Source organism: Macaca fascicularis, chromosome 14, assembly GCF_037993035.2.
Source record: "Macaca fascicularis isolate 582-1 chromosome 14, T2T-MFA8v1.1".
NCBI classification, from domain to species: Eukaryota; Metazoa; Chordata; class Mammalia; order Primates; family Cercopithecidae; genus Macaca; species Macaca fascicularis.
The window spans coordinates 101299439-101312039 of record NC_088388.1 but is presented as its reverse complement, the minus strand read 5'-3'; the positions used below and the strand labels follow the sequence as shown (position 1 = coordinate 101312039).

Below are 12601 nucleotides of genomic sequence, written 5' to 3'. Positions count from 1 at the left end.
AAAGGAACTCAACTTGAGTCTCAGATGTGACTTTGGACTTTTGATTGAATTAATGCTGGAATGAGGTAAGGCTTTGGGGGACTGTTGGAAGGGATTATTGTATTTTATAATGTGAGAAGGACATGAGATTTGAGGGGCCAGAAGGGGGAGGATATGATTTGGGTGTTAGACTCCTCCTAATCTCATGTTGAAATGTAATTCTCAATCTTGGAGGTGGGGCCGAGTGGGATATATTGGATCATGGGGGCAGATCTTTCATGAATGGCTCAGCACCATCACCTTCATGATGAGTCGGTTCTCACTCTGTTAGTTCATCTGAGATCTGGTTATTTTAAAAAGGGCATGGCATTTCCTCCCTCTCTCTCTCTTGCTCCTGTTCTTTCCATGTGAAATGCTAGATCCCAATTGCCTTCCAACATGATTGTAACCTTCCTGAGGCCTCACCAGAAGCAGATGCCAGCACTATGCTTCCTTGAAGCCTGCCGAACCATGAGACAATTAAATCTCTTTTCTTTATAAATCACCCAGCCTTGGGTGTTTCTTTATAGCAACACAAGAATAGACTAACGCATATATTAAGTGAATTCTTATTTAGAATAGTTATAAAAAATTAGACATTAAAACCATCTGACTGAGACTTGTTTTCCAAGATGGCTGAATAAGAACAGCTGCAGTCTGCAGCTCCCAGTGTGATCAATGCAGAAGATGGGTGATTTTTGCATTTCCAACTGAGATACTTGGTTCATCTCATCGGGACTAGTTGGACAGTGGGTGCAACCCATGGAGGGTGAACCAAAGCAGGGTGGGGCATCGCCTCACTGGGGAAGCACAAGGGGTAAGGGGATTTCCCTTTCCTAGCCAAGGGAAGCCGGGACAGATTGTGCCTGGAAAAACAGGACCCTCTTACCCAAATACTGCACTGTTCCCAAGGTCTTAGCAACCGGCAGACAAGAAGATTCTCTCCTATGCCTGGCTCAGTGGGTCTTACACCCACAGAGCCTTGCTCACTGCTAGTGCAGCAGACTGAGATCAAACTACGAGGTGGCAGCCTGGCTGGGGGAGGGGCATCTGCCATTGATGAGGCTTGAGTAGGTAAAATAAGTGCCCAGGAAGCTCGAACTGGGCAGAGCCCACCACAACTCAGCAAGGCCTACTGCCTCTATGAACTCCACCTCTGTGGGCAGGACATAGCTGAACAAAAGGCAGCAGACATCTTCTGCAGACTTAAACGTCCCTGTCTGACAGTTCTGATGAGAGCAGTGGTTCTCCCAGCATGGTGTTTGAGCTCTGAGAATGGACAGACTCCCACCTTAAGTGGGTCACTGAACCCTATGTAGCCTAACTGGGAGACACCGCCCAGTAGGGGCCAATAGATACCTCATATAGGCAGGTGCTCCTCTGGGACGAAGCTTCCAGAGGAAGGATCAGGCAGCAATATTTGCTGTTCTGCAATATTTGCTGTTCTGCAACTTCCACTGCTGATACCCAGGCAAACGGGGTATGGAGTGGACCTCCAGCAAACTCCAACAGACCTGCAACTGAGGGAACTGACTGTTAGAAGGAAAACTAACAAACAGAAAGGAATTGCACCAACATCAACAAAAAGGACATCTATACCAAAACCCCATCTGTAGGTGACCAAAATCAAAGACCAAAGGTAAAGGGATGGAGGAAGATCTACCAGGCAATTGGGGGGAAAAAAAAAAAAAGCAGGGGTTGCAATCCTAGTCTCTGATAAAACAGACTTTAAACCAATAAAGATCAAAAAGAGACAAAGAAGGCCATTACATAATGGTAAAGGGATCAATTCAACAAGAAGAGCTAACAATCCTAAATATATATGCACCCAATACAGGAGCACCCAGATTCATAAAGCAAGTCCTTAGAGACCTACGAAGAGACTTAGACTCCCCCACAATAATAATGGGAGACTTTAACAACCCACTGTCAACATTAGACAGATCAACGAGACAGAAGGTTAACAAGGATATCCAGGACTTGAACTCAGCTCTGCACCAAGCAGACCTGATTGACCTCTACAGAACTCTCCATCCCAAATCAACAGAATACACATTCTTCTCAGCATGACATTGCACTTCTTCCAAAATTGACCACATAGTTGGAAGTAAGGCACTCCTCAGCAAATGTAAAAGAACAGAAATTACAACAAACTGTCTCTTAGACCACAGTGCAATCAAACTAGAACTCAGCATTAAGAAACTCACTCAAAACCACTCAACTATATGGAAACTGAACAACCTGCTTTTAAATGACTACTGGGTACATAACGAAATGAAGGCAGACATAAAGATGTTCTTTGAAACCAAGGAGAACAAAAACACAATATACAGAATCTCTGGGACACATTTAAAGCAGTGTGTAGAGGGAAATTTATAGCACTAAATGCCCACGAGAGAAAGCAGAAAAGATCCAAAATTGACACCCTAACATCACAATTAAAAGAACTAGAGAAGCAAGAGCAAACATATTCAAAAGCTAGCAGAAGGCAAGAAATAACTAAGAGCAGAACTGAAAGAGATAGAGACACAAACAAACCCTTCAAAAAATCAATGAATCCAGGACCTGGGTTTTTGAAAAGATCAACAAAATTGATAGACCGCTAGCAAGACTAAGAAAGAAGAAAAGAGAGAAGAATCAAATAGACACAATAAAAAATGATAAAGGGGATATCACCACCGATCCCACAGAAATACAAACTACTATCAGAGAATACTAAAAACACCTCTATGCAAATAAGCCAGAAAATCTAGAAGAAGTGGATAAATTCCCTCCCTGGTTTAGTCTTGGGAGAGACCTACACCCTCCCAAGACTAAACCAGGAAGAAGTTGAATCCCTGAATAGACCAATATCAGGCTCTGAAATTGAGGCAATAATTAATAGCCTACCAACCAAAAAATGTCCAGGATCAGACGGATTCACAGCCGAATTCTACAAGAGGTACAAAGAGGAGCTGTTACCACTCCTTCTGAAACTATTCCAATCAATAGAAGAAGAGGGAGTGCTCCCTCACTCATTTTATGAGGCCAAAATCATCCTGATACCAAAGCCTGGCAGAGACACGACAAAAAAAAAAAAGAGAATTTTAGACCAATATTCCTGATGAACATCGCTGCAAAAATCCTGAATAAAATGCTGGCAAACCGAATCCAGCAGCACATCAAAAAGCTTATCCACCACGATTGAGTTGGCTTCATTCCTGGGATGCAAGACTGATTCAACATACGCAAATCAATAAACGTAATCAATCACATAAACAGAACCAAAGACAAAAACCACGTGATTATCTGAATAGATGCAGAAAAGGCCTTTGACAAAATTCAACAGCCCTTCATGCTAAAATCTCTCAATAAAATAGGTATTGATGGGACATATCTCAAAATAATAAAAGCTATTTATGACAAACCCACAGCCAATATCTAACTGAATGGCCAAAAACTGGAAGCATTCCTTTGAAAACTGGCACAAGACAGGGATGCCCTCTCTCACCACTCCTATTCAACATAGTGTTGGAAGTTCTGGCCAGGACAATCAGGCAGGAGAAAGAAATAAAGGGTATTTAATTAGGAAAACAGGAAGTCAAATTGTCCCTGTTTGCAGATGACATGATTGTATATTTAGAAAACCCCATTATCGACCGTGCGCAGTGGCTCATGCCTGTAATCCCAGCACTTTGGGAGGCCGAGATGGGCGGATCACAAGGTCAGGAGATCGAGACCACCCTGGCTAACACGGTGAAACCCCATCTCTACTAAAAATACAAAAATTAGCCAGGCACGGTGGCAGGCGCCTGTAGTCCTGGCTACACGGGAGGCTAAGGGAGAAGAATGGCATGAACCTGGGAGGTGGAGCTTGCAGTGAGTGGAGATCGCACCACTGCACTCCAGCCTGGGTGACAGAGCGAGAATCCATCTCAAAAAAAACAAAACAAAACAAAACAGAAAACCCCATTGTCTCAGCCCAGCGTCTCCTTAAGATGTTAACAACTTCAGCAAAGTCTCAGGATACAACATCAATGTGCAAAAATCACAGGCATTCCTATACACCAATAAAAGACAAACAGAGAGCCAAATCATGAGTGAACTCCCATTCACAATTGCTTCAATGAGAATAAAATACCTAGGAATGCAACTTACAAGGGATGTGAAGGACCGCTTCAAGGAGAACTACAAACCACTGCTCAACGAAATAAAAGAGGACACAAACAAATGGAAGAACATTCCATGCTCATGGACAGGAAGAACAAATATCATGAAAATGGCCATACTACCCAAGGTAATTTATAGATTCAAAGCCATCACCATCAAGCTACCAATGAGTTTTGTCACAGAATTGGAAAAAACTACTTTCAAGTTCATATGGAACCAAAAAAGAGCCCGCATTGCCAAGTCAATCCTAAGCCAAAAGAACAAAGCTGGAGGCATCACGCTACCTGACTTCAAACTATATTACAAGGCTACAGTAACCAAAACAGCACGGTACTGGTACCAAAACAGAGACCAGAGCCCTCAGAAATAATACCACACATCTACAACCATCTGATCTTTGACAAAGCTGACAAAAACAAGAAATGGGGAAAGGATTCCCTATTTAATAAATAGTGCTGGGAAAACTGGCTAGCCATACGTAGAAAGCTGAAACTGGATCCCTTCCTTACACCTTATACAAAAATTAATTTAAGATGGATTAAAGACTTAAATGTTAGACCTAAAACCATAAAAACCCTAGAAGAAAACCTAGGCAATACCATTCAGGACATAGGCATGGGCAAGGACTTCATGACTGAAACAGCAAAAGCAATGGCAACAGAAGCCAAAATTGACAAATGGTATCTAATTAAACTAAAGAGCTTCTGCACAGCATAAGAAACTACCATCAGAGTGAACAGGCAACCTACAGAAGGGGAGAAAATTTTTACAATCTACCCATCTAACAAAGGGCTAATATCCAGAATCTACAAAGAACTAAAACAAATTTACAAGAAAAAATCAAACAAACCCATCAAAAAGTAGGCAAAGGATATGAACAGACACTTCTCAAAAGAAGACATTTATGCAGCCAACAGACACATGAAAAAAGGCTCATCATCACTGGCCATCAGAGAAATGAAAATCAAAACCACAATGAGATACCATCTCATGCCAGTTAGAATGGCAATCATTAAAAAGTCAGGAAACAACAGGTGCTGGAGAGGATGTGGACAAATAGGAATGCTTTTATACTGTTGGTGGGACTGTAAACTAGTTCAGTCATTGTGGAAGGTAGTGTGGCGATTCCTAAAGGATCTAGAGCTAGAAATACCATTTGACCCAGCCATACTATTACTGGATATATACCCAAAGGATTATAAATCATGCTGCTATAAAGACACATGCACACGTATGTTTATTGCAGCACTATTCAGAATAGCAAAGACTTGGAACCAACCCAAATGTCCATCAATGATAGACTGGATTAAGAAAATGTGGCACATATACACCATGTAATATTATGCAGCCATATAAAAGGATGAGTTCATGTCCTTTGTAGGGACATGGATGAAGCTAGAAACCATCATTCTCAACAAACTATCACAAGGACGGAAAACCAAACACTGCATGTTCTCACTCATAGGTGGGAATTGAACAATGAGAACACTTAGACACAGGGTGAGGAACATCACACACAGGGGCCTGTCATGGGGCAGGGCGATGCGGGAGGGATAGCATTAGGAGATACACCTAATGTAAATGACGAGTTAACGGGTGCAGCACACTAACATGGCACATGTATACATATGTAACAAACCTGCAAGTTGTGCACATGTACCCTAGAACTTAAAGTATGATAATAAAAAAAAAGACCAAAGGTAAATAAAACCACAAAGATGAGAAGAAACCAGAGCAGAAAAGCTGAAAATTCTAAAAACCAGAGTACCTCTTCTCCCCCAAAGGATTGCAGCTCCCTGTCAGCAATGGAAGAAAGCTGGACGGAGAATGACTTTGACAAACTGATAGAAGTAGGTTTCAGAAGGTCGGTAATAAACTTCTCCCAGCTAAAGCAGCATGTTCAAACCTATCACAAGGAAGCTAAAAAATTGAAAAAAGATTAGATGAATGGTCAACTAGAATAAATAGTGTAGAGAAGACCTTAAATGACCTAATGGAGCTGAAAACCATGGCACGAGAACTTCATGACGCATGCACAAGCTTCAATAGCCAATTTGATCAAGTGGAAGAAAGGGTATCAGTGATTGAAGATCAAATTAATGAAATAAAGTGAGAAGACAAGTTTAAAGAAAAAGAGTAAAAAGAAACGAACAAAGCCTACAAGAAATATTGGACTATGTGAAAAGACCAAATCTATGTTTGATTGGTGTACCCGAAAGTGATGGGGAAATGGAATCAAGTTGGAAAACACACTTCAGGATGTTAACCAGGAGAACTTCCCCAACCTAGCAAGGCAGGCCAACATTCAAATTCAGGAAATACAGAGAACACCACAAAAATACTCCTCGAGAAGAGCAACCCCAAGACACATAATTGTCAGATTCACCAAAGTTGAAATGCAGGAAAAAATGTTAAGGGCAGCCAGAGAGAAAGGTCGGGTTACCCACAAAGGGAAGCCCCTCAGACTAACAGTGGATCTCTTGGCAGACACCCTACAAGCCAGAAGAGAGTGAGGGCTATTACTCAACATTCTTAAAGAAAAGAATTTTCAACCCAGAATTTCATATCCAGCCAATTTCATAACCAGAAGTGAAGGAGAAATAAAATCCTTTACAGACAAGCAAATGCTGAGAGATTTTGTCACCACCAGGCCTGCCCTACAAGAGCTCCTGAAGGAAGCACTAAACATGGAAAGAAACAACCGGTACCAGCCACTGCAAAAACATGCCAAACTGTAAAGACCGTCGATGCTAGGAAGAAACTGTATCAACTAATGGGCAAAATAACCAGCTAACATCATAACGGCAGAATCAAATTCACATATAGCAATATTAACCTTAAATGTAAATGGGTTAAATGCCCCAGTTAAAAGACACAGATTGGCAAACTGGATAAAGAGTCAAGACCATCAGGGTGCTTTATTCAGCAGACCCATCTCATGTGCAGATACACACATAGACTCAAAGGGATGAAGGAAGATCTACCAAGCAAATGGAAAGCAAAAAAAAAAAGCAGGGGTTGCAATTCTAGTCTCTGATAAAACAGACTTTAAACCAACAAAGATCAAAAAGAGACAAAGAAGGCCATTACATAATGGTAAAGAGATCAATTCAACAAGAAGAGCTAACAATCCTAAATATATATGCACCCAATACAGGAGCACCCAGATTCATAAAGCAAGTCCTTAGAGACCTACGAAGAGACTTAGACTCCCCCACAATAATAATGGGAGACTTTAACAACCCACTGTCAACATCAGACAGATCAACAAGACAGAAGGTTAACAAGGATATCCAGGACTTGAACTCAGCTCTGCACCAAGCAGACATAATAGACATCTACAGAACTCTCCACCCCAAATCAACAGAATATACATTCTTCTCAGCACCACATCACGCTTATTCCAAAATTGACCACATAATTGGAAGTAAAGCACTCCTCAGCAAATGTAAAATAACAGAAATCACAAGAAACAGTCTCTCAGACCACAGTGCAATCAAATTAGAACTCACATGAAAAAATGCTTACCATCACTGGTCATCAGAGAAATGCAAATCGAAACCACAGTCAGATACCATCTCATGCCAATTAGAATGGCGATCATTAAAAAGTCAGGAAATGACAGATACTGGAGAGGATGTGGACAAATAGGAACGCTTCTGTACTATTGGTGGGAGTGTCAATTAGTTCAACCACTGTGGAAGATAGTGTGGCGATTCCTCAAGGATCTAGAACTAGAAATACCATTTGACCCAGTGATCCCATTACTAGGTATATAACGAAAGGATTATAAATCATGCTACTATAAAGACACACGCACACGTATGTTTATTTCGGCACTATTCACAATAGGAAAGACTTGGAACCATCCCAAATGCCCATCAATGATAGACTGCATTAAGAAAATGTGGCACATATATACCATGGAATACTACGCAGCCATAAAAAAGGATGAGTTCATGTCCTTTGTAGGGACATGGATGAAGCTGGAAACCATCATTCTCAGCAAACTACCACAAAGACAGAAAACCAAACACCAGATGTTCTCATTCATAGGCAAGAATTGAACAGTGAGAACACTTAGACACAGGGTGGGGAACATCACACACTGGGGTCTGTCAGGGGGTTGGGGGCTGGGGGAGGGATAGCATTAGGAGAAATACCTAATGTAAATGATGAGTTGATGGGTGCAGCATACCAACATGGCATACATATACCTATAATAAAGTATAATAAAAAGTATAATAATAATTTTTTAAAAAGCATCTGACCATTTTAACTTTTGGGGTAAATGGAAATTAAGTGACTTACTATATATATATATATTTTTTTTTGGCAGAGTCTTACTCTGTCGCCAGACTGGAGTGCAGTGGCATGATGTCGCTCACTGCAACCTCTGCCTCCTGGGTTCGAGCAATTCTTCTGCCTCAGCCTTGCATGTAGCTGGGATTACAGTTGTCCGCCACCATGCCCGGCTATGTTTTGTATTTTTAGTAGAGACAGGGTTTCGCCATGTTGGCCAGGCTGGTCTTGAACTCCTGACCTCAGGTGATCCACCTGCCTTGGCCTCCCAAAGTGCTGGGATTACAGGTGTGAGCCACCGTGCCCGGCCACTATTCGTATAGATAGGAATGAATTTAATTCCCTCCTCCTCTGTGAGAGCTATCTTTTTGAAAAAAAAAGTAGTTTATTGTCTTTACTGGTTATAAAATTAACACATACACAATCATAAGATTAGAAAATATGGACAATTAGGATAATGAATATGATAGCTAATAGTTTTTTAGTATGCATGATGTGTTCAGCACTCTTTTAAATGCTTTACATATATAAATGTGTTGAATTCCTCATGTTACCCATGAGGTAGGAAATATTATTGCCACCATTTTGCTGATGATGAAACTGAGAGGTATGGAGGGCTAAGTTTTTTTCTCAAGGTTACACAACCAGATAATAAGGATCACAAATAATCACATTATCTAGAGACAATCATCATTTCAGTGAATATCTGCCATGCTTTTCTGTATCATATCTTTATTTAAATGAGACATTAAATGACAATTTTGTAACCTGCATTTTTTTTAGTCTGTCTTATTTATTTGTTACTCAAAAAATCTTATTTTTGACTAGATTCAGACTTGGAAGTAGAAGCTCGCAGAGAGGACAGTCTGCGTCTCTTGTCAATCTGTTCTTGGTGCTTCTCTTTAGCTTCCTTCATTCTCTTGGCCAAAAGTTTAGCATATTCGGTAGCCACTTCCTTATTTTTCTTAATTCTCTGTTTCTTCAGAGCAATACGCCACCGTTTGTGCTGCAGTACACGTGGAGTAAGTAACAAGATACTGAATCTTGGGTGATTTGGTCCTAGGTTTCTTACCTTCTTTGTTTAACAGCTTTCTTACAACACACTGGTGGACATCATCATATTTAGAGAGACTGAAAAGTTTGCAGATTCAGCTAGCTCTTTTGGGCCCGAGGCGACAAGGCACCATAGTATCAGTCAGTCCAGGAATATCCTTCTCTCCTTTTTTTTACAATAACCAAGTAGAGAATGCTCAGATTGGAATCCACAATGCAACCACAAGCAGATTTTCACTTTCTTTTTCCAGTTCTCCTTGGTCTGTAACAGGAATGCCTTTTATTCAGTAGCAGGTGGACATGGCCATTGGTCAAGACACCCTGATTCATAGGGAAACCTTGTTTGTTGTTCCCACCGCTGATTCAGACCACATAACCCTTCCAGTCTTTACCCAGAGCATCAGCAGCAACTTCTGTGGCCACACGCTTCTCATAAAAAGTATGAAGTTTGTGTCCATTGCCCACTTCAATGAGTTTCTGGCAGCCAGTGGCTGGGAAGGAGATGTTCAGCTTCATCTTGAAGCAGCTGATCGCTTTCAGGGCACCATGAAAAAGAGCTGTAGCCTGCATTTTTAACTTAATAATATTACATCAGCTGGACATGGTAGCACATGCCTATAGTCTCAGCTACTCAGGAGACTGAGACGGGAGGATTGCTTGAGCCTAGGAGTTTGAGACCAGACTGGGCAATATAGTGAGACCCTGTCACTTAACAATTTTTGTAATTATCAGGGCATAGTGGAGGATGCCTGTAGTCCCAGCTACTCGGGAGGCTGAGGTGGGGGGATTGCTTGAGCCCAGTAGTTAAAGGTTGTAGTGAGCTGTGATCACACTACTGTGCTCCAGCCTGGGCAACAGAGCAATATCGCATCTCTATTTAAAATAATAACAACAATAATATTGCATGGATAGCTTTCCATGGCAATAAACACAATCTTCACCATCATTTTTATGGCCACAGTGTTCCACTATATGAAGTTATGTAATATAGCCATGATATAGTACTTTAAACAATGTTGAGATGAACATCTTATCCATTCATTTTTTGTTCACCTGTCTGATATTTTATCTTGGTATAAATTTCGAGAAGCATTGTCACTAAATCCAAGAGAATACCTCAGTTTATTTTATATACTTGAGTCTAGAGATAATTGTATTTTTTATGCATTATTTTCATCACTTTTCTAGATTGAATATTAACAATAAAATGGGTAATTAGGTGCCTTCCCATTAGAGAGGAAACAGATTGTTGTATGTTATTTTTTCACATCAAACTACTATCAGTAAATTTGGCAAAAATAAACAGATGAATATATTTCCCCATGAGCTCACTGGGCTTCTTCTCATAGTCTGTCACACTGAAAACATTTAATGGTGTTGTTAGCACCTTCTACTGGTAAGAAAGCAAAATCTGACAGTGATGGCTCAGGTTTGTATGGGTTGTTTTAAAGTAAAAAATCCAAACAGGAACAAAAAACCAAACACCACATGTTCTCACTCATAAGCGGGAGCTGAAAAATGAGAACACATGGACAACAGGGAGGGGAACGTCATACACGGGGGCCTGTCGGGGGGTGGGGGACGAGGGGAGGGAGAGCATTAGGATAAATACTTAATGCATGTGGGGTTTAAAACCTAGATGATCGGTGCAGCAAACCACCATGGCACATGTATACCTATGTAACAAACCTGCACATTCTGCACGTGTATCCCAGAACTTGAAGTAAAATTTTAAAAAATAAAATTAAAAGAAGAATGCAAAAAATAAAAATAAAAAAACATAATCTATAGCTTTATGGTATTTTTACTTTTTACTTTTCTTTCATTTTGTTAATATGACTGCAAAGACTAGGAAAGTCCAAAAAATAAATCAGATATTTTGATGTTAATATGAGCATAATTTCATCTTAAGTATGAAACCATGTATTGTAGTTCAGCTCTAAAGGTCAAGATATTTCAGGGAATGTTAGGTGTTTTTTTTAAAAAAGGTCAACTTTTCCCACCGTCTCAGACTTGTAAACACCTACTTAAACTGTAATTGTCTTTGTGGTTAATTACTTTTTTTTTTTTTTTTGGAGACGGAGTTTCACTCTGTCACCCAGACTGAAGTGCAGTGGCCCGATCTCGGCTCACTGCAACATCCACCTCCCAGCAACCTCCGCCTCCCGGTTTCAAGCAATTCTCCTGCCTCAGCCTCCCAAGTAGCTGGGATTACAGGTGCCCATCCTGCCCGGCTAATGTTTGTGGTTTTAGTAGATATGGGGTTTCACCATGTTGGCCACTGGTCTCAAACTCCTGAACTTAGATGATCCACCCACCTTGGCCTCCCAAAGTGCTGGGATTACAGGTGTGAGACACTGTGTCCTCCCAAAGTGCTGGGATTACAGGCGTGAGCCACCGCACCTGGCCTGTGGTCAATTACTTTCTATTTAACCTCCAGCTCAGCATAATACCAGTGACTCATATTTACCTAGAAATGCTAACAGGATACATAGTATTGTGCTAAATCACATTCATCTGGCAACAAGAATAGATGTGACACTGTACATTTAGTAACAAAAGAAAGAAAATGTGGCCCTATTCAGACGAGAAAGTACTGAAGAAGAATTATCCTCCTGTTTTTTCCAATTGCATTCCCTGCACTGAACGGTACAGCGGATCTCTGTCCTCATCTTATGGTGAGAAAATTTAAAACGCCACTATGAAGATCATCTATTTGACATGATTCAGAACTGTGAACATCATTAATTTGGCTCTTCCCTTATATGACAAGTCTTCCTAAGTTTTTCTTAGTTTCTTAGGACATTAAGAATGTCCTAAGAGTGTTTCATAGTTCTGAGACTTACACCTAAGACTATAATAGGGTTATGACCAAGAGGGGATTTGAGTATAAGATCAGTTGTAACTCCTAGCTGTGTCCTTCTGTTTCCAGAACATTCCTCCCCACCAGAAGCTCAGGTAGCCTGAGCTTCTGTTGGCACCACAGAAGCTGCTGTTGGCACCACACCTTCTGTAAAAATAACAAGGTGGCATGCTGAGGAGGCAGTGAGATACCACAAGACACATGAGAAATTCATCC

The 12601-nt window shown here is 40.8% G+C and overlaps 1 long non-coding RNA gene and 1 pseudogene across 3 annotated transcripts in view; both read right to left on the bottom strand.

The window, feature by feature from the left end:
* Positions 1-12601, bottom strand: part of LOC123568703 (uncharacterized) — a 43596-nt gene that overhangs the window by 8099 nt on the left and 22896 nt on the right. Inside the window, exon 3 of one of the 3 annotated variants that reach the window (XR_012423656.1) lies at positions 1384-1538. The exons of the other annotated variants lie outside the window; for them this stretch is intronic. This is a non-coding gene — a long non-coding RNA (uncharacterized lncRNA). Of the gene's footprint in view, positions 1-1383; positions 1539-12601 lie in introns of those variants that run through there. 3 annotated transcript variants of the gene reach the window in all.
* LOC102137398 (small ribosomal subunit protein eS6-like) lies at positions 9284-10338 on the bottom strand (annotated as a pseudogene).